At 42.5% G+C, this 23,895-nt stretch overlaps 1 long non-coding RNA gene across 1 annotated transcript; it reads right to left on the reverse strand.

The window, feature by feature from the left end:
- Positions 1-155: 155 nt before the first annotated feature.
- On the reverse strand, positions 156-19,609 carry LOC115478122. The gene is made up of 3 exons (XR_003943444.1): positions 19,518-19,609; positions 18,498-18,503; positions 156-179 (listed from the first exon to the last, which is right to left on the reverse strand). It is a non-coding gene; the product is annotated as an uncharacterized LOC115478122 (long non-coding RNA).
- Positions 19,610-23,895: the final 4,286 nt, after the last annotated feature.

The following is a 23,895-nucleotide window of genomic DNA, read 5'->3' on the forward strand; positions in this document are numbered from 1 at the left end:
GAGACTGTTGTTAAAGCACCTGCCTACAATTGAGCCACTTATCCAAGTCTGGGAGTTATCAAATGCATTTTCCTCCATGCTCTGCCCTTAAAGATGTGGACCAACTATTCCACCAGGGCTCTTCAGTTTGGAGAAAAGATGGCTGAGGAGAGATATGATAGAGGTATATAAAATAATGACTGGAGTGGAACAGGTAGATGTGAATCACTTGTTTACTCTTTCCAAAACTACTAGGACTAGGGGGCACACAATGAAGCTACTAAGTAGTAAATTTAAAACGAATTGGAGAAAATATTTCTTCACAAAATGTATAATTAACCTCTGGAATTCATTGCCAGAGAATGTGGTAAAAGCAGTTAGCTTAGCAGGATTTAAAAAAGATTTGGATATCTTCCTAAAAGAAAAGTCCATAAGCCATTATTAAAATGGGCTTGTGAAAACCCACTGCTTATTTTGAGGATAAGCATCATAAAATGTATTGCACTCTTTTGGGATCTTGCCAGGTACTTGTGACCTGGATTGGCCACTGTTGGAAACAGGATACTGGGCTTGATGGACCTTTGGTCTGTTAGTATGGCAACACTTTTGAGGATTGATTAACCTCTGGAAATATGGCAATTCATGCAATTTGCGGCCATAATTGTACCTGCAGCTCTCTGTAACTTACACCTTTTGTTGCCCTGTTTAAAGTGTAAAGGTTGTTTAATGTTACTTTTACATAGGGATATATACCATATTTTTCGGACTATAAGACGCACTTTTTTCCCCCAAAATTTGGGAGGAAAATGGGGGGTGCGTCTTATAGTCCGAAGGTAGCGTTTTTGGATCGCCGTCCCGTACTTACGCGATGCCATGTTCCGTGGTGGTCTAGTGACGTCGGGGCAGGAAAGAGCCCCCTCTTTCCTGCCCATCGCGCTGCTCTCCGTGCTCCTCACTGCTTTCTGACGGTCTCGGCGATATTCAAAATGGCCGCCGAGATTCTCGGCGGCCATTTTGAATCTCGCCAGACTGTCAGAAAGCAGTGAGGAGCATGGAGAGCAGCGCGATGGGCAGGAAAGAGGGGGCTCTTTCCTGCCCCGACATCACTAGACCACCACGGAACATGGCATCGTGTAAGTACGGGACGGCGGTCCAAAACTCGGACAAGACGCACCGGAGCACCTAGGTTTTAGAGGAGGGAAAAAGGAAATTTTTTTTTTCCTATTTCCCTCCTCTAAAACCTAGGTGCGTCCTATGGTCCGGTGCGTCTTATAGTCCGAAAAATACGGTATATAGGGATCCTTCATGATTAACCTATGCATTTTTGAATTCCGTCATTGATTTGGTTCCCACGGCTTCACCCCATAGGATATTTCAGGCATCCGCCACCCTCTCCATGAAAAATTATTTCCTGATGCTATCCCTATTTTCTATCACCCTGCAGCTTCAGTTCATGTCCTCTAGTTCTACTGTTTCCCCATCTCTGAAAAAAGATCTATTTTGTAGATAAATACTTTTCAAGTTTTTAAACTTCTGTATCATATCTCCCCTGTCCCTCCTTTCTTCTAGGGTATACATATTCAGGTATCATATGTCTTTTGGCATAAATCCCATACTATTTTTGTCTCTTTCTGTGATCCACTTCGTCTTTTTATGTCCTTCGGGCCCCTTTTACTAAGTGGTGGTAAGCCCAAAGCGGGCTTACCGCTCGCTAAACAGGACGTACCGCCGGCCTACCGCAGCAGCCCGGTGGTATTTCCCACCCCTAGCGTGTGGTGGTAAGGGCTACCCCCTGAAATGGCCGCATGGTAAGAGCCAGGGGGCTGGGGTAGGCTAACAACATTGATGGTGTTGTGGGGTCCAAAGATAGGTGAAAGGAAGGTTTGAGGATGCCGGGGCCAGTACAGGGGGTGGAAAGAAGGGGTTTGAGAATATTGTGGGGTCCGGGAAGAGGTTATGGAGGGGTTTGTGGATGCTGGGGGTGAGTACAGGGAAATTTTGAAGATATCAGGACCAATAAGGAGGGATGGGGAGGGGCATTTGAGGATGTTATAGGAATCTGTGGAGGTAGGGGGAACTTGAGAGTGGGCCTGATGGGGCAACCTGGCTGCAGCAATACAAATTAAAGAGTTTGTGATGCTCTTTTGTTTGCTTGCTTTGCTGCTTTTTTTTTTTAATCGCTGCTCTTGCTGGACGTGCTGGACAGTATTCATGTATTTGCCAATGTCATTCTAGGCATTTTCAAAAAGTTCCATGTTTGGCTGAGCCTTTTGTAAAACACAGGAGAAACTGAACACATTCCACCCTGGACTTCTCCACAATGTATCTAAAGTGGGCCATTGAGGAAGGAGTGGCCTAAAGGTTAGTGCTTCAGGCCTTGATCCTGGCAACCTGGGTTTGATTCCCACTGCAGCTCCTTGTGACCTTGGGCAAGTCACCTAACCATCCATTGTCCCAGGTACAAAAACTTAGATTATGAGCCCTCTAGGGACAGAGAAAGTACTATGGAAATGAATATCATTAATGGTAGTATGTAACTTATTATTATATGGATGATAACCCTGTGTAACCTTCTGAAAAATTTACTCTTAAACACTCTGTTATATATTGCTGTGGTTAGTTTTCTGTAATACTGGTTAGTAAAGCCTAAATTAAATTAGCTATAATCAGGGAAATTTTCAAACTTTGAAGTTCTGTGCAAGGTCCACAGGCACGTTTTGCCCTTTACTAAATTACACGAAGTGGTAAACATGGGAATTAGTGCATGCTGTTAGCGCATGGCCATGCTAATAGTTAACTCAGCAGGTTGATACTTTATGCTAATTTCTGCCTTAGTTGCATAGCATGGAATGAGGTAGAAAATAGGTAGCGAATGGACATAGACTTTGCCTTGCAGTTATTGCACAATAAATTACTGTTCATTAACTGTTAAAGCAGCAGGTAATGCAAATCTGTAGGTAGAATTAAGAGAGTAATTCTATAACAGGATAACCTCTATAGGTACTGGCTATATGCCTATTTAATCCTATTCCATAAAGAAAAGGTTCCTATGTTTCTTTATAGATTACTAGTTGAAATAGCAGAAAATGCACATATATATATTAAAGCATGATCACTTACACCAGCACTGCAGCTGGTATAAATGCTCATGTCTAAATGTTAGTATGTACACACATCAGTGGCGTAGCCAGACATGACATTTTGGGTGGGCCCAGAGCTAATATGGGTGGGCACCATGGGGTTGATATTCAACTGCTGGCAGGCTGTGCAGTTAAAGCCTGCTACCAGTGCTGAACCAGGAAATTCAATGTTGCGCCCTATCCGGCAATCAGCATTGAATTTCTAGTTTTATTTTTGGCCGCTGGAACTTAAAACGATTAACAGACATTCAGCGCTAAATGGTTAAGGTCCTATCTTTAGACAGGACTGCTATTTATGCAGTACTATTTAACTGCTTAACTCAGCACTGACCATCGGCACTAACTGGCTAAAACGGGCAACATAGCTGGTTAGCCGCTATGTGCTAGCCGCAAATATTTAGCGGAGATTACTGGCTATCTTCTGCTGAATATTTGTGGTTAGCCAGTTAAATGATATTTAAGTGGTCAGTGGATGTTGCTGACTGGTTAAATAGCACTGAATATTGGGGGGGGGGTATGTATATATAAATTGGGGGGGGGGGGTGGTATGTATATATAAATAATGCCTTAGAATGCTCTTGATGATGGATATCTAAGTAAATAGTCTGCCCAACAGCTGTCCTGCATCAACATAAATAGAGAAGAACAACAACCAAGAAAGTGCCAACCAAGGGATATTTATGAAAAATATCAAAAATAAAAGGTCAACTAAAATGATATACAGTTCATAAGATCTATTTTTTTTAAAAAAAAAGGTATCAAGACTCGATGCAGTCCTGTGTTTTGGTGCATGGGGCATCTGCCTCAGGAGTCTCAATTTTAGTCGGACATGTAAGTCCTTTGTACTGTTAAAGGACAGATATGAACACAACACAATCAAACAGCCACCCACACTATTAGGCTGTTTAGGCCAGTTACAGAATAAATGACCAAAAATTAGAAATGGACATGTAGCCTGGCATAAACAGTGGCCTTCCCTTCCCTACTCCCCCATCCCTCCCTATAACCCAACATCAACACTGCCCTTCCCTACTCCCCCATCCCTCCCTGTAGCCCTGCATCAGTACTACCCTTTCGTACCCCACACCACTCCCTGTACTCCAGCATCAGCCCTGCCCTTTCCAATCTCCCACCCCCAACCAGAAACACATCAGCATGAAATATAAAACTTTTTTTTTTTTTACCTGGGGATTGCAGAGCCCAAGCCCACCAAAATGAAATTATAAAACTTTTTTTTAAATCACCATTATACATACAACTGTTTTGTTTAACCTGACCAGTGCAAAGCCCTCCCCAACCAACCCCCCACCCCAGCAATCCAACTTTACAGAGAAACTTTTTTTTTTTAACCTGGGTAGCACTTCCCTGCAGAGTCTACTGCAGTACCCCCTGATGAGGCCCTGAAGCAGTGTGCTGAAGAGGAGGCCACTGGGGAGAGTAGGCTTGGCTGGGGGGGGGGGGGGGGGGATGCTGCACTTCTAGCCTCTGCTCCTGCCCCCACGCACCTGTACGGCACTGCTTGCTTCCACTGTGCAGCAAAATCGGCCCAGGAAGTTGTTTATTTGGAGCTCTGGCGCTCCTTGTTTTTAACTTAGCTTCTGCCCTCCCCCCCCCCCCCCCTCCCAGTGCTGTGCCATGCTGCTGGAGAAATATGGATCAGCCCCAGACGCTGAACCCGGTGTCTGGGGCTGATGAGTGTCCAAATTTCTTCAGCAGCATGGCACAACATGAGGAGAGGGGGTGGGGGGCAGCTGCTAAGTTTAAAAAAGCAGTGCCCAGCTCCAAACAAATAACTTCCCTGGCCGATTTTGCTGCATTTCTTTTCTCCAGTGGCACAGCAGAGGAGGGAGGAGGGAGCAGCATTTAAGTTGAAAAAAAAAAAAAAAAAAAGCAGTGCCGGAGCTCCAAAACTTCCTGCCCTGGGCTAATTTTGCTGCAGAGCAGGAGCGGTGCCTTACCCTTATAGATAAGTTTGTAGTGAAGCGTCCTCCCCCTCCCGAATCCATTCCCAAATCGACTTCAGGGCAGCCCAAACAGCAGCAAAAAAGTAGCTCTGCAGCTGTGCTGTGTGTGTAGGGTAATTAGTTTATAAAGCACCTAATTAGAGGCAGAGATTGGGTGGGCCTAGGCCCATCCAGGCCCACCCTTAGCTACGCCCCTGACACACACATGGCCAAATTCTATAAAAGGTGCCTTAAAAATTGGCTCCAAAAACCCCCCACATGGTTAGTGCGATTCTATAAACCACACCTATCGTTCGGTGTAGTTTATAGACCATGCCTACTTGCCGTTCTTGCAACTAAAATTTAAGTGCACCCATTTAGGCCTCCTAAAACTACTTTTAAATACCCGCGCTTAAGATAGGTGCAGATTGGGTGTATTCCATAAAAGTGTGCATAGATTTTTGCAATGCCCACAACCTGCCCGTTCTAGGCCCATGGCCATGTCCACTTTTTCACTGCATGCATTAGAATTTACAGACACCGCACTGTAGAATATGCCTAGCAAGTTGTGCACGCATATTCTAATTAAAGTCAATTAGTGCTGCTAATTGGGTTGTTAAGTACCAATTATCAGTGTTGATTGGATTGTTAATCAATTAAGTTGTGTGTACAATTTGGCCATTTGGCTAAATTAGCGCACATAACTTAAGGTGCCATATGTAGAAATCAGGGGATAATTTATAACATTCCATAATTTATGCATATACCTGTGCGCTCCACCCATGATCTTCCCATGTGTATGTTCACCGGCAAAGTGCACTTGATCAAAGCATGGCACATGCATTTTCAATTGTGGGTATTTTATAATTGAAGAGATCAATAATGTGCATAATTGGCCATTTACATGTGTAAATGACTATGCTACCACTAATTATGTGCCTTCCTGCCACCTAAAACTGGTCAGCTCCTTATAGAATTATCCCTAACCCCCTAATTCTGTAAAAGCCACCAAAAATGGGTTGTGTGACCGATTTGTGTGCGCAAGTTAATTAAATAATGAACTAATTAGCACCAGTAATTTTTAACAAGCAATTATTGGACACTAGATTTAATTTATGTGCATAAATTTAGGTGCACCTAAATTTTACGTGTGAGTAAAAAAGGGGACATGGAAATGGGAGGGTCATGGGTGGAATGGGGGCATTCATAGCATTTATGCACATTTTTATAGAACAAGGAGGATACATACCTAATTTAGGCGCCGACATTTACACCATGTTTCAGTTGATGCAAGTGGCCATGCCTAAAGTTAGCTGTGATTCCTGGGCATAAGTGCTATTCTATAAACCACGCCTAACTTTAAGCGCGGCTTATAGAATAGCACTTTTTTCGGCACCATACATAGAATTCACCCCTAAGTGCATTGGCATTATCTGTAATGCAGTTAACCTGTGGTAAAATGTCTCTGTATTAACTGTCTGGGAAGATGCAGGGCAGAACACAAAAGTTAATGTTGAGGCTTTGCAATTACCACATGTTAATTTCTACAGCTAAAACAGAATAACGTCAACATTTTAGCATAGTTTAGTAAAAAAAGAGCTCACATTTTAAAGTACAAATATAAGCAGATGGGATTTGATATACTGCCTTTCTGAGGTTACAATCAAAGTGGTTTACATATTATATACAGGCACTTTTTTTGAACCTGGGGCAATGGAGGATTAAATAGCTTCCCCAGAGTCACAAGGAGCTGCAGTGGGAATTGAACCCCATTCATAATGATGAAAGCCCACCGCACTAACCACTAGGCTACTTCTTCATTCATATACATCCAGTGGCTGATATTCAGCACACAGGAGACAGCTCACCTATGTGGCATGACTGGTGCTGACCCTGGATATTCAGTGCTGGGCCATTTCCGGTGACCGGCATTAAATATCTGGGTTTTTTTTTTGGCTGGCTCAAACTTAGGCTCCTTTTACTAAGTGGCAGTAAGCCCAACGTGGGCTTACCACCCGCTATAACGGAAGTACCACCAGGTTACCACAGCAGCCTGGCGGTGCTTCCCACCCCTACTGCGCCGTCATTTCCGGTGCTACAAAAATTTATTTATTTTTGTAGCTCTGGACTGTACCCGGTGGTAATCGGCCATTTCCTGCAGGAAAGTGAGACTTTCCCTTTTATCAACTGCGGTAAAAGGAGGCCTGATCGCGCGTGCAAAACATGTGCCGACGCCAGCGCTGGCCCCCTTTTCCTGCAGCTTGCTAAAAGGGGCCCTTAACCAGCTATGTTAATATTCATCACTGGCCGGTTAAGTTTATAGTGGCCAAAGATAGGACTGCTATTTAGGTGGTCCGATTTGGCCGCTAAACGAAGCCGGTCAGTGCTGAATATTGCCGGTTATTGCACAATATAGCTGGTTATCTTTTCAGCGCTAACCAGAAATATTCAGCATAGATAACCAGTTATCTCATGCTGAATATTAGCAATTAGGCACCAAAACGCTATTTAACCAGTCAGTGGCTGTTTCTGGACGGTTAAATAGCATTGAAAAATGGTCAGACATTTTCCCTGATGCAGTAAATTGCAAATTATCAAAGACTTTTGCACCTTCTTTTTACTCCTTTTCATGGAAAATAACACATATACCTATCAAAATACAATCTGTATGTGTTATTTCCAGTCCTTCCTAAAACAAATTGCTAGGACTGCCTTCCCTAAATGTGACTAAAAGTAGGCATGCTGTCTAATACTATGCGCTTTTTCACCGGATCAATGGAGAGCAGCTTTCAGACACACACATTACATGAAATAATCTCTATTTAATTGTGGAACTGGCTTTGAAAAGCATTTTTATAGTGTTGGTGGAAACTAATGATAAAAAAAGGTTCTCATTTATGCATATGGAAAATGGGCTCTAAAACTTGTTGTCACTATCCTTGTGCTAAAGAGATGAAGTTGACAGCACACATGGCACACATTTGCCGGAAGAGGCCTGACCAAGTTGAGAAGAAACAAACTGTACAGCAACGCAGACTGATGAGTGTTGCCATTTCACGAGGAAAGAAGAATAAAAAAAAAATACTCCAGAAAACTTGAAGGACATTTTTAAATCTGTCTGCCTATGCTCTAATTGCGTTGGGTAGGTGAAAATAAGGGACCAGATGATGGATCACTTTCCTCTTAGCCATATTAAGGCAACTGATAGACATAGAGGGACTGAGCATGTTGCAACTGGTTGAACCAGAAGAGTCTGTTCACAGAGTCCTGATGGATATTTATAGTTGCCTTGTGTGTTTTTGTTGAGGTGTGCAGTGCAGCAGGGTGGTGGTTGGGTATAGAAACCTTGAAAAATTAAATGTTGGGACTACTGTTCTCTTTAATTCAAGTGAAGATCACTATTTCCAGCATCTTCCGGGTCACATGGGCATTTGAGAAGCTGTACTATAAAACTTCTTTTCTGGTAACATTCAAATGCTGAAAAAAGTACATTTTTTCCAAGATTCACCTTTATTGTGACTGTTAGCATTTTAAAAAAGAGTTTTATTTCAAATTGCAACCAGCAGCTATTTTTTCCTCTTTAACCGGAAGGATCTGTTTGGGTTTATTATTTTTTCCCATAATTTCTTTTGAATGTATACACAGAAAACACTGTCATCAGTCCAATTTTTTTTTTAATATAAATTTCCAAACAATCAAGTTAAACACCTGACTCCTAAACACAGATGTATAAAAGGAAAAAAAGAAATAATCAAGCAAATAATATTATAAAGTAATTACTTAAACATTTTCTATAGACCACAATAATCGATTGGAGGGAGTGGAGTAAGTAGGGAGATACAAAGGAATTTTTTTACATTAACTAATGAATTAGCAATAGCATGAACAATATCCCTGTAAGCTTCAAAATATCTTAATCTTAACTAAGTAAGTAGCACCTTTCTTGATCTTCATTAAATCTATAAAAGTACGTAATTGCTCTGGGTCATAATAGACATATTTAACCCCAAATATTTAACAAGGTATTTGCAAAGGTAGGCCAACAGAAACAAAGAATCAAGTAACAAAAAATGTCTTTCCTCAAAGCCAAAAAAGCTTTCCTTCTCTCTTGAGTTTGTTGTGTCACATCCCAATTTATCCAAATCCTTTTTCCAAAGAAAAGTTTCTGGGAGTTATGAAAATAAAACTTCAACACTGAATTCAAATCATGCTCAAAGACAAATGAAACAAAAACAGTCCAATCTTCAGGGTCCTTTTACCAAGTTGCAGGAAAAAGGACCCTGTGGTAGAGGCGGGGGCCATTTTTCCTGCACACCAGGACCCTTTTTACCGTAGCGGGTAAAAAGCCCCCAAAACAAAATGGTCACGCAGTAAGAAACTCTTACCACATGGCCATGTGGAGGGGAGCCCATACCGACACACAGTGAGGTGGCAGTGATGGCTCCTGTGGTAACCTGGCAGTAACCGGGCAGTGTGTGGTGATGCCTGATTACCATCGGGTTACCACCATACTAACCATTTATGGGGGGGGGGGGGGGGTTCCCACAGAAATGGCACACACTCAACCCAGAACTACTTCCAGTGGCTGTATTGGGCCAGCAGTAGTCCCGGAATAGTGAGTGGTAAGCCCACATTGGGCTTACCGCCACTCTGTAAAAGAGCCCCTTTATGCGGTGTCAGTTAAGGGCATAAGTGATGAATATTGTACTTAATTGCATAAACCTGGATATTCAGTGCTGGTGCTCGGACATGACCCAACATGGATTATCTGGGAATAACGCCAGCGTGGGCTAAAAAACACTCACCGCCATCGGCTGTATATCTACTCTATAGAGCTCAATATTCAACTGTGGACCAGTTAGTGGTTAAAAAAACCATCAACCTCTATGATTTATCTAAAAGTGGATGTTCAGTACTAGTACCTGGATACTAGCCAGCACTGAATATCTTGTTTTAGCGCCGACCAGGAAGTGTTATCCTGTTAGTTGCAATATTCAGACCAGTAACTGGATAACAAACAAGACAGCTTTTGCTGTTCTATATTTGTCAGGTTAGTTATCTTTGGCAGTCTGAATATAGCTGCTAATGGATAACCTCTAGCTTCTCCCAAGCTCCATCCCTTCTCAATGCCTCTGATTCTCTCTCTAGTCTTCCAGGTCATTATGTCTCAACCTTTTGCTACCTCATCCCCTTTTCTTTCCCCCTCTTCTCATATCCCACCCTCACTCATTCCCCCAACCCATCAATATACCCCTCCTCATATCTAAAACTGCCAAGTATTCACTATCCTCTCAAATTCTCACTCCATCTCCCCTATCCGTAAACTACCCAGATCTGTCCGGATAGTGCTGAGATGGCCAAAGGGGATATTTGGTGGCACCATCCAGTTAATGCTGCTGAATATCCTGCTCACTGGCAGTTATCCCTGCTAATTGGATAAGTACATTGAAATATTGGCACCATACTATATATTGATTTTAAAAATTATTAAAACTGCTTGGTAAAGGTATTTTTAAATTTTGCCTCCTTGACATTCCAGAGTTATTTTTCATAATAAGTTCTCCTTGATAATACAAGGACTTGAAAGAAAGCCTTCTCTGACCCATTCACTATACCAGGCAGGGATGCCCCTGGAGTTGTAATTATCTTCTAGCAACTCTTCATTAAGCCTGAGCACATCACTACAATAACATGCCCATGCTCCAATGACCCTAATGGAAACACTACATAGATTCCCACTGTCACAACATGCTGCATAGGACAATTTTCAAAAGCCATTTACCAGCCATTTTACACTATTGAGGTCATTTTAGGACAGTTGCACATCTTCAACACATGTAAATAGAAGCATTTACCTGTAGAAAAGCCATACACATATCCATGTATCAATGCCAACTTTACAATGAATCTCTTTACATGTGTAGATGCAGTGGGATGCATAGATCTAAAGGGGTGTGTGTTCTGGGCATAGTTTGGGTGGTTCAAGAAAATATGCATGTATTTATCATGCTACAATGAGAACAGATGTCAGCATATACAACTGCTGTAATACATCTGTAAGTTTCAAGTTTATTGGTACTTTCCATCCCGCCTTACGGAAAACCATCAAGGCGGCGTACAATCTAATGATAGAGAGAGTAGTGAATTTCAAAGACCAACAGCAATTGTAATGGGGGCAGGAACTACAATCATGATAGAAAAGTAGGGGAGGCAAACACAATATGTGAAAAGTAGGGGAGGCAAACACAATATGTGGGCTCAAACATCTTCTCCAGAAACCCCAAGCGGACCCAATACGAAAAGAAAAGCATCAGCAAAAGGCGTTGTTAAATAGAAACATTTTGAATTCTGTTTTAAGATGGTCGAGGGAGGTATAGAACCGGAAAAAAGGTGGTAGTGCATTCCACAATTGGGGTCCTTGCACTGAAAATAAGGAGGCTTGAGTATATCCGTGGACTATTTCTTTATAAGAAGGGATGTTTAATCGGTTTTGATTGAGAGAGCGCAAGGCGTGAGAGGATGAGTAGTGAATCAGATAACATGGAAGGTAGTGATTCTCCAGAAGTTAACATCTTAAACACTAGAAGAAGGAGTTTATAGGTGATTCTGTGTGTGAGAGGAAGCCAGTCAGCTGCTTTCAAGAAGGGTGTGATATGATCATATTTATCAACTTTATTAATATTTTGGATTACAGTGTTTTGTATTAGTTGCTGTCTCTGGAAATCTTTGTTTCGAAGGCCTTTGTACAATGGATTACAATAATCCAGTTGAGAGATCATTATTGAGTGCATAAGGATATTTAATGCTGAGGGTTGAGTTAAAGAATGAATTGACCTGTTGAGGTGTAGTCACCAACCAGCTTGTGGGTTTCCTTCTGTGACTGAGGGACGATTGTGTTTACTTTTGTGGTATCTAACACCAACTCAAAAAGTACAGAAACAAGAATTGTTTAGCTTGGCTCCTTTATTTGCTCCTCTTGTACATGTAGGCTTGTAAAATTTTGTGTTTACACATTTAATTGCTTGCAAATACAATGTATGCTATAGACTAAAATGTGTAGTTACTGGAACTTACAGGTATAAAGCCCTCAGGGGCTGTTTTACTAAAGGGTTGGAGCACAGCAATGAGCTTGCCATGCACCAGTCCGTAACTACTGCCAGGCTACCGCTGGAGTCCAGCAGTATTTCCCACCTCCAGCGTGCCATTTCTGACACTACAGTACATTTTTGTAGCACTGGAACTAAACAGGCAGCTGCCTGGTTACTGCTGGGTTAGCGTGGGGCCAGTACCTCCATATCAATGGGTGGCAGTAAGGGCTCCCCACCAGAATGGCCATGTGGTAAGTAGTTCAAATGACAACAAAACAGCGAAGATGACTAAAAAAATTCAAGAAGACGATGCTTCAAATGTAAATACAGTAAAAACAAGTTTATTGGATGTAAAACAAAAAAATAATATACAAAAGGTTAAAATTTGCACCTACCTTCTTATTGCAAATTTTAACCTTTTATATATTATTTTTTTGCTTTACGTCCAATAAACCTGTTTTTACTGTATTTACATTTGAAGCGTCGTCTTCTTGAATTTTTTTAGTCATCTTCGCTGTTTTGTTGTCATCTGATTTTTTTGCGAAGACTGGTTTCTTCTGTTTTTTTTTTTTTTGCATCGTTCACTCTGTTGAAGTAGTTCACTTACCACACGGCCATTTATTTTCCGAAAAATGGCCAGTCTTTTACCCATTGCGGTAAAAGAGGGTCTCAGCGTGTGCATCAAAAACATGTGCTGACGCTAGTGCAATCCCCTTTTTATTTTCAGATTAGTAAAAGGGCCCTTCAGTGATGACAGCAAATATACATGCATTTTCTAATATCCTTACATGTATTTTACAGGAGTGCACAGTAAGAAAAATGTCATTTTGTGTTGTTTCAGAGAATGTTGATTTTTTTTTCAATTCTGTTGTCTAGCGAGCAATGTTATCAAGAGAGCACACTCATTCATAAAGTGTGTATACTCTTCCAGAAGAATACACACTATTAAAAAAAAAAGTACACTATTCAGGAAAAGTTTTCACTCTTTCCTGATAGTGCAAGTATGTGCGCACTATTCATACTTGTATGATAGTTTGAGAATACGCACACTATCAGGAAAGAGTATGCATTATTCCCGAATAATAATTTTCTAAATAATGTTGGACAATTTCGTGAAAATAACGGTAAAGAATTCCACAATACTGGCATCTGATAATGGATAGAACAAGAGAAATGGTTTACTGATTTTAATTTACTAACTGATGAATAGAACTACAAAGTAAAGAAATCAGTTCAATCATATAGGGCCCCTTTTATTAAGCTACGTGGGCACCTATGCACGCCCAACACTTGCCAAAATGGACTTACCGGCCGACTACCATGTTTGCTCTTGCGGTAATTTCATTTTTGGCGTGCATCCGTTATGTGCATCTGAAAAATATTTTTTATTTTCTGGCACACATAGAAGGCCATAATCGAAAGGGGCCGGCCATCAATAAGGGCGGCCATCTCTAACGCCGGCCCTGTCAAGCGGCGTACCCGACTGTATTATCGAAACAAGATGGCCGGCCTTCTTTCGTTTCGATAATACGGTCGGGCATGCCCAAATCTCAACATTTGGCCTGCCCTTAGAGATAGCCGGCATTAGAGATGGCCGCCATTGGTTTTGCCGATAATGGAAACTAATGGCGGTCATCTCAAACCCGGACAAATCCAAGGCATTTGGTCATGGGAGGAGGCAGCATTTCTAGTCTCCCTCACATGCCAGGACACCAAACAGGCACCCTAGGGGGCACTGCAGTGGACTTCACAAATTGATCTCAGGTACATAGCTCCCTTACCTTGTGTGCTGAGCTCCCCAAATCCCCCCCAAACCCACTACCCACAACTGTACACCACTACCATAGACCTTAGGGATGAAGGGGCTCACCTACATGTGGGTACAGTGGGTTTTGGGAGGGGTTTGGAGGGCTCCCATTTACCACCACAAGTGTAACAGGTAAGGGGGGATGGACCTGGGTACTCCTGCCTGAAGTGCACTGCACCCACTAAAACTGCTCCAGGGACCTGCATACTGCTGTCATGGAGCTGGGTATGACATTGGAGGCTGGCATAGAGGCTGGCAAAAAAATGTTTTTTATATATTTTGTTTGAGTAGGATGGGGTTAGTGACCACTGGGGGAGTAAGGGGAGGTCATCCCCCATTCCCTCCGGTGGTTATCTGGTCATTTGGGGCACCTTTATGAAGCTTGGTCGTGAACAAAAAGGGACCAAGTAAAGTCGGCCAAATGCTCGTCAGGGCCGGCTTTCTTTTTTCCATTATCGGCCGAAGCCGGCCATCTGTTAACCACGCCCCGTCCCACCTTTGGTACACTGCCGACACGTCCCCTTGAACTTTCGCGATGGAAAGCAGTTGAAGCCAGCCAAAATTGGCTTTCGATTATACCGATTTGGCCGGCTTTAGGAGAAGGCCGGCCATCTCCTGATTTGTGTCGGAAGATGGCCGGCAATTCTCGTTTGAAAATAAGCAGGCTAGTGGATGTGCACCAAGTGGCATCTGATGTGCATAGGTCATTACCACCCAAATTCTTTACCGCTAGGTCTATGGTGGCTGTAAGGTCAGAGACCCAAAATGGACGCGCAACAATTTTGATTTTGCCGCTTGTCCATTTTTGGGGAAAAAAAAGGCCTTTTTAACAGGTGTGCTGAAAAATGATTCTGAGGGGCATAATCGAACGCTAACGCCTATCTCCATGGGCGTCTATGTCCGAAAACGGGTACGTGAAGAGGCGGGACAGATCGTATTTTCGAAAAAATGGACGTTTTTCAGCTGGGCGTTTGTTTTTTTTAGCGATAATGGAAACTAAAAACGCCCAGCTCAAAAACGTCCTAATCCAAGCCATTTGGTAGTGGGAGGGGCCACGATTCATAGTACACTTGCCCCCCTGACATGCCAGGACACAAACTGGGCACCCTAGAGGTCAGTGCGGTGGACTTCAGACAACGCTCCCACATGCATAGCTCCCTTACCACGGATGCTGAGCCCCCAACCCCCCTCACTCAAAACCCACTACCCACAAATGTACAACACTACCACAACTCTTAGGGGTGAAGGGAGCACCTACACGTGGGTACAGTGGGTTTTGCAGGCCTCCCATTTACCAGCACAAGTGTTACAGGTAGGGGGGATGGGCCTGGGTCCGCCTGGCTGAAGTGCACTGCGGTACCCACTAAAAGTGCTCCAGGGACCTGCATACACGCAGGCCTCTGGGACTGATTGCTGCTATATAACATTGGCACAGCAGTTGACACCTGAAGACTAATCTCTCCGAAAACGTCCTTTATTGGAATAAGCACGCTTACTCACAGTTAACTGCAGATCAGAGGTTGTGCCCCACTGGCAACGAGTCTCCCTGGTACTGAGATGAGCAGTAGGTCAGAGCTGGCAGAATGCTGTACAATGCCCTCTTTCAGCCACATTCAAGGGAGGAACTAAGTTCTGTAACGTGGCTAACACGTGAAAGGGATCTAAAATTGGCTTACAAAAATGGCCACTACCTCATGGACTACCGGAAACAAAACAGGGCACCAGTAAGCAGGGGGAAAAGCACCATGGGAGTAGAGCCTACCAACTACCAACATCGTGAGCATTTGCCACAAGCTAGTGGAATCACGGAGCCCAATACCCTACACCCACCACAATGCATTGCTGATGTGACTCTGCAGTGCGCATAACAGAAAAGGTGTCACACTCACCCGAGAGCCACATCAGAACCAGGGAAATGCTGTCACAGGATAGAACACATTCTGCTGTCATGGAGGTGGGTACGGCATTTGAGGCTGGCATATAGGCTGGGAAAAAAAGTTTGTAAAGTGTTTTTTTTTTTTTGTGGGAGGGGGTTAGTGACCACTGGGGGAATCCGGGGAGATCATCCCCGATTCCCTCCAGTGGTCATCTGGTCAGTTGGGGCACTTTTTTGGGACCTGTTCTTGAAAAAAAGGGTCCAAAAAAAGTGACCAAAAATTGCGGTAAAAACGCCTTTTTTTTGATTATCAGCTAAAGACGCCCATCTCTCCTCAGCCAATAACCACGCCCCAGTTCCGCCTTCGCCACACCTCCAACACGCCCCCATCAACTTTACCTGTTTCCGCGACAGATTGCAGTTGGAAACACCCAAAATCGGCTTTTGATTATACCGATTTGGGCGCCCACGGGAGAAAGACGCCCATCTCCCGATTTGGGTCACAATATAGGTGTTTTTCTCTTTCGATTATAAGCAGGTCTGCGTACCCAAAGATCGCGCCTACAGTACCGCTAGCCACTTTTCAACGTACGTTTGTAAAAAGACCCCATAATGTGGAGTGTTGCCTGATAAGATTTTAAACACAATCACACACACCTTAAAATGAATCAGTTTCATAATAGGCAGCCAATTTAAAATTTGGTAGTAATTTTTAACTGAATCATATTGCTTCAGACCGAAAATTAATCTAACCACCATATTTTGCATGGTCTGGATCTGATTAAGGGAAATTTCAGAGCAGCTGATCAGAGCAAGATTACAATACTCAAATTTAGATAAGGGACTAAACTAGAATTCTAAATGATTCTATGAAAAAAATCTTCACAGATCTTAATTTCCTAAGTATAATGTAAGCTTTTTAGGAATAGAAGAATCTTGCTGTTCCATAGTTAATAAACTATCTTTATTTAGTTTTAAATAATGGAAGGAAATCCAGTGCTTTATTAACTTCACACATGAGTGAATACAAAATAAAGTATTTTCCCAGGTAAAAGAGCACAGTAGGAACACAGTTATGCCATCTGCATATATAAAATGCATAAAATTGTCTTTGTCTAATAATATTCCACATGATCTTATGAGGAAATTAAATAATACGAGAGAGAGCAGAGACCTCTGTGGGACTGCTCTAGTTGTTTTCCAGTTTTCAGACATAATGTTATCTTTCTTGACTGAATAGTAACGATTCATCAAAAAACCTTCTAACTGGGATAACACCTTACCCTCAAGACCACACTGATGACATATATTGGTCAAAATGTGCCAATCCACAAGATCCATTGGTTTCCAAAATTGGTTCTTCTTCTACTTCCTGCATCACTTCATCTATTGGCATTGCATCTTCACCAACAAATCCCTCCACTAAGGCACCATCATTTAGTCTAACTATGAAGGAGAAAGCCATTTACCATTGTGGAGTAATCCTACCTGTTAGATTTGTTGATGAGCGGAGAGGGGGAGGGGATACTGGGTCTGTTAGTGTTTATTGAGAGGCTGTTCCCTAGCAGAGACTAACTGGTGAATTTTCGAAAGAGAAGGGCACCCATCTTCTGACACAAATTGGGAGATGGGTGTTCTTCTCGCAAGGTCGCCCAAATCGGCATAATCGAAAGCCAATTTTGGGCGCCCTCAACTGCTTTCCGTTGTGGGGATGACCAAAATTCAGGGGGTGTGTCGGCAGTGTAGCGAAGGCGGAACTGGGGCGTGCTTAGGAGATGGGCGTTCTCGGCCGATAATAGAAAAAAGAAGGGCGTCCCTGACGAACACTTGGGCGACTTTACTTGGTCCATTTGTTTTCACGATCAAGCATCAAAAAGGTGCCCAAACTGACCAGATGACCACCGGAGGGAATCGGGTATCACCTCTCCTTACCCCCCCCCAGTGGTCACTAACCTCCTCCCACCCTCAAAAAAATCTTTAAAATACTTTTTTTTCCAGCCTCTATGCCAGCCTCAAATGCCATACTCAGGTCTATTGTAGCAGTATGCAGGTACCTGGAGCAATTGTAGTGTGTGCAGTGTACTTCAGGCAGGCGGACCCAGGCCCATCCCCCCCTACCTGTTACACTTGTGGTGGTAAATGTGAGCCCTCCAAAACCCACCAGAAACCCAGTGTACCCACATGTAGCTGCCCCCCTTCATCCCTAAAGGCTATGGTAGTGGTGTACAGTTGTGGGTTTGGGGTTTTGGGAGGGGGTTGGGGGCTCAGCACACAAGGTAAGGGAGCTATGCACCTGGGAGCAATTTATGAAGTCCACTGCAGTGCCCCCTAGGGTGCCCGGTTGGTGTCCTGGCATGTCAGGGGGACCAGTGTACTACGAATGCTGGCTCCTCTCACGACCAAATTACTTGGATTTGGTCATTTTTGAGATGGGCATCCTCGGTTTCCATTATTGCTGAAAACCGGGGACGACCATCTCAAAAATGACCATCCCTAAGGTCGACCTAAATTTCATGATTTGGGCATCCCCGACCGTATTATCAAAACAAAAGATGGACGCCCATCTTGTTTCGACAATACGGGTTGCCCCGCCCCTTTACGGGGCCATCCTACGAGGATGCCCTCATGAAAACATGGGCGCCTCGTTCGATTATGCCCCTTCACGTGGAGCTTTGTAAACCAAAGTTTGGACTACATTGGTAAAGGCCAGATTTACTGGGATACTGCAGAGATGAATAGCTAGTGGAAGCAACATCTGCATTCTACAGAGATATTATGCCAATATAGTTAGATTTATGAAAAATTATAAATGTGTACTCCTAAAAACATTCTCCAAATTCTCAAATTTTATTTCTTAAAGAAATCTTATTTTTCGCTAGGGCAGCATTCAGACCCATTAAAGATTTGGTCTTCACATCCCTGCAGGTGTTCTTACATAAGTGTCCTGAACCAACAATGTATCAGCAATACCCTGTGTAAAATCACATAAATGACAGATGCACCCAGTCAATGGGATCTCTGTTTGCAATACCAGTGACCAGACGTGCTCTTGAATCACATCTGCTGTGGGAACCAGGAGAGGTGCTAAAGAAAAAGACACTGGAGCAGGAATGAAGAGATTTGATGTTTCTTCCTATCTCTCCTGTCTTATGAACCTTTCAATCTCTTCAGTAACTCCCATGTGCTAGCATACACCTTGTTCCCAACCAGCATATTGCTATCTGACAATGTCTGAGTTGCCACCTCTAAAATACCTACAATATTTGGTTTTGGATCAGATGCTACAGACTGAATTACTCCACTCTGTGTCACCTTCCTCAATGCTCTTCCTCCTTCTGACACAGCTTGGGTTATAGCTGCTTTGTCTTTAACCTTTGCCAAGGTAGAGAGTGCTGGGAGCTATTGATCACGCAATTACAGAAGTGGTGAAGGAGTCCTCTCCCTAGAGCTAAGGACTGCCCCCCCCCCCCCCCCCATTTCCCAACTTGAAAACTGCACAAACTGGACTATCAGGCCAGAGGTAGTAAGCACTGCAGGATGATCTTCCCCTTCTTCTTCCTTTTCCTTCTCATAATACCAGTAAGAACCATGAGCCAGGATCTGCGGGTCCACCATCTTAGTCACCTCCCCCAGATTAAATGGATGGAATTTAGGGTACAAGATCATAAGTCTCGTGTAAGATACTGGAACGAGTAGACGTGGATTACTTGTTTACTCTTTCCAAAAATACTAGGACTTGGAGGGCACACAATGAAGCTAAAAAGTAGTACATTTAAAATAAACTGGAGAAAATATTTCTTCACTCAATGTTCAATTAAACTCTGGAATTTGTTACCAGAGTATGTAATAAAAGCAGCTAGCTTAGCGGTGTTTAAAAAAAGGTTTGGATAGCTTCTTAAAAGAAAAGTCTATAAGCCATTATTAAAAGGGGTCTTATTAAAGTTAGAGGAATGGATCCTCAGAAGCTTAGCTGAAATTGGGTGGCGGAGCAGGTGGGGGGAAGAGGGGGTGGTGGTTGGGAAGCAAGGATAGGGGAGGGCAGACTTATACGGTCTGTACCAGAGCCGGTGATGGGAGGTGGGACTGTTGGTTGGGAGGCGGGAAATACTGCTGGGCAGACTTATATGGTCTGTGCCCTGAAAAGGACAGGTACAAATTCAATTCAAGGTAAGGTATACACATATGAGTTTGTCTTGGGCAGACTGGATGGACCATGCAGGTCTTTTTCTGCCGTCATCTTCTATGTTACTATGTTACTATGTAGACCTGGGGAAAATCCACTGTTTATTTCAAGGATAAACAGGATAAAATATATTGTACTGTTTTGGGATCTTGCCAGGTACTTGTAACCTGAATTGGCCACTGTTAGAAACAGGATACTGGGCTTGATGGACCTTCGGTCTGTCTTAGTATGGCAATTCTTATGTTCTTATGTAAGGACTTTACAGGAATATGGGAGAAGGCATTTGACTCAATGGGTAGTGAGTGTGTTTGATAATAAGAATGACATTTATATATTGACTTCTAGCATTTCATACCACGTGTAGCCTTTATTCAGGTAAAATGTGAATTGTTCCTTATAGATTTGATCCTACAGCTGCTGCAAAATGCTAAACCTACTTACCCCATAGCTTTAGCTAAATTCAGTAGAAAACTTAAAATGAACAATGCATAGAAGCCATTAAGAATAAGGACACTGGAAAAGATGCTATTCAAGAGATCCCTTTGGCTTCAGATATTCCTGTTAAACAATGGACTTTTTGGAATTGCTTTAACCAGATCAAGTTATTACAAATGGATATTACTACAGCTGTGGCTGACTTTAAATCACAGCTAAAATTGCTGGATGTCTGAGTAACACAAAACAAATTAAATATAGGCAAGCAAATTGATTTTGTGGCTCTGTTCCAGAGTAGGCTGCAATTACTAACTAAAGAGACAAGAAGAAAGATGTAACATTCAAATGCTGGTAAAGATGTTTTTCAGACTGTTCAATAATATATATGTATAATATTTGCCTGCCAGAAAATAAAGGGAAGAATGTATGTTTTCATAGAGCTCATAGAATCTACCAGAACACGGAAGCAAGACATGACAAAAATACATCTTATAGTAGCTTCCTTTCATGATTTTGAAGACAGCAAGGACTAATGGCTAATGTACGGAAGATGAAATGTACAGTATGAAATTCAAAGATTCTGAAATACAAACCTTTACCATGTTGAGAGGAATGTAGTGTTGACATCGCTGCCATGTACCACCCCTCCCCCTTGACTACTTTGGAAAAACTTTCTGTATTCTTTTCTGAGACTAGTGTCCTCTTTAATCCACTTCTTATCCTGGGCAATTTTAATCTCTCTCCTACAGATATTTATGTGTCCTTTCATTCTTTCACAAAACAACTTGGACTCATACAACATGTCATCTTCCCTACTCATACTGAAGGTAATAAATAGGATCTGGTCCTTTCTTACTCTTTGTACTCTCTTTATCCTTCAATTTCCTTACAGTGGTTCCAATGGTCTGATCATGCCCTTCTCCTCTTTCAAATTCCTCTTATAATTCATCTGTCCCCTTCCCCCCTGACACCACCTCCCTAATGTTCTCTAACTAATGAGAATCATTCCACACTTTCAAACCTCCTTCCTTACAGTTTTCTTCCACAGACCCCTGTCCCCTGAACTTCTGTGTATCCTGGACAAAGTTGCTCATCTTTGACTTTTTGCCTGCAGATGCACCGTTAATGCTCCTTGGTTTTCCCAAGCACTTAAGCTCCTTAAAACCCAGCTTCGCAGCTCAGAGTACATTTGGTGCAAGCACCGCACTTCTTCCAATTTGACATTTTTCTATTCCAGCAATATTGCGCCCTTCTGCTTAAAACAAAAAGGGATTATTTCTCATGCCGCCATGCAGATGCCCATGCCTTTGTTTTGCGCCATTCATACTTCGGATGTTTCAGTTTGTAAAATGGATGCCCATGCTGAAAATAGCCAGCACTTCAACATCCATTTCTCATATGTTTTAGAACAGGTCCAAGTTCTGTGTTAGCAGAACCTGTTCTAAGATACATATGAAATAGACGTTCATATTCTAAGTTAGATGTCCTTTCTAAAATGCCTTCCACATATGTTTGTTAATCATGGAACTTAAAGCATGTGTTTTGATGACAGGCAGGACCGAACGCTGAATAACACACCTGCCCCCTCTGATATTAAGGCTATGGAGCCTCCAAAGATCTCTCAGAATTTGCCCAGTTACAGAAGCACTGCTTAGGAAGGCAGCCACTAGGTGGGCTTAATTTTGTAATATTGGAGTGGTGTTTTCTGCTGGGGACCACCAAGGAGAATGGAACATTGTTACTTTTAGCATCAGCTGCAGCCATGGCCATTATCATGCTCCAGACACCACCCACCCGCTAGAGAGCAATGGAGATCTACAGATGGTATCAAGATGCAATGTCTGTTAGAAGAAAGACGTATCTTCCTAATACAGTAATCCCTAAATTCTATAAATGACACTCAAAATTGTACACAGAAATTTGGGTGTGCACCCAATTCACATGCACAATTTCATTGAGAAATGAGGCAACTAGCACCAATAATTGGGAGCTAATAATTAATTGTTGGCACTAATTAGAATTCGAATTTAAGCATGCATCTTGTTAGGCACTATTCTATAAAGATTCACAGGTAAATTTTTTAGTGTTCAACTGAAAAGGGGTATGGCCATGGGAGAGTCATTAATGTGTCAAGGGCATTCCCTTAAGATGTGAACAGTATTATATAATATGGGCGATCCACATGTAATTTAGGCATGAGAATTTATACCAGCTTTTAGGTGGTGTAAATTCTTGCACCCAAAATTGGACATGGATCATGGTGCTAAGTGCTATTCTATAAACAATGCCCAATTTAGAGCGCCATTTTTAGAAAGGTGCTCAGTACTCAATTTTATATGATCATCTGATTGCTTGAGAGTGAATAGGCAAATTCCAGTAGTTATTGGTAGAAATCTCAACAGTACAGCTTACAATGTCAGGAAAAATAGAAGAACAAAATATTTAAGGTATATTGAAATATATATTGTGTGCCTGTTCCTTTGTGCTAAATGAATGCTAGATTGGTTGGTCATAAGATTGATATTATTAGAGATTTAGGGCCAGATGCACAAAACCTAATGAGCCAGCAATGTGGTTTTTACATTGGTTCTAGCCGGTTTAACGAGCAGTAAGTTCAGTGAGGCATGCCCAAAAGGGTTCTGCGAGTTCTTTTACTGTCACAGTAGCAGCTAACAAAAATTGAATGCAAAGCTATTATAATGAGCTAATTACTGTACAAATGTGCATGCAATGCAATGCACAGCCGTTTTACGAGCAATTCACAGAAGCAGCCCCTACCTTTACAGTGGAAAATTTAATGGGTGGTCAGGAATTGTCGGTACTGCAAGAATGACAGCTGAAACACAGTGGAGGAAACAATTCATCGGGGTAGAGGGAAGAATCAGCCTGTCAGAGCAGAGATCCGGACGTGTGCCTTGTGAGAACTTTGATCCTATTGTTAAAAGAAGCCATCCTCTGTGGTGCAAGGCATGCAGGCTTGAGAAATACGTATACTATAGAGGGCCAGACCTGCCGCATTTTTATTAAACTAATCGGAAAGGAAAATGAAATCGGATGTTGAATTTTGAAGATTTATTTTAAAGAGAGCTTCTAAGACACTCTCATCATCTCCTACTTGCAAGAGGCAATGCAGGTCCATGGAAAAATTTCTGCAGTGCTCCCTGTGCGTGCTCTCTCATTCATCCAAATGATCATCTTAACTTTACTCCTCTTGACTTCTGCCCTGGATGTCCTACAGCAGGAATCACAGACTAAATCCAATCAAGCAGGAAGTTTTATTTTGCTCCAGCCCTGGAAGCACTTCCCAGAGCACAGAAAAAAAAGCTACACCGGCTTTCAAACACACAGCTTCTTTGTATGAAAGCCGTATACAAGTGCCGCTCTGGCATGTGCAGAGCAGCCACGCTTAGCCATTGGCTGTTCTGTGCATGCTCAGCTGACCGA

Source organism: Microcaecilia unicolor, chromosome 9 (assembly GCF_901765095.1).
Source record: "Microcaecilia unicolor chromosome 9, aMicUni1.1, whole genome shotgun sequence".
NCBI classification, from domain to species: Eukaryota; Metazoa; Chordata; class Amphibia; order Gymnophiona; family Siphonopidae; genus Microcaecilia; species Microcaecilia unicolor.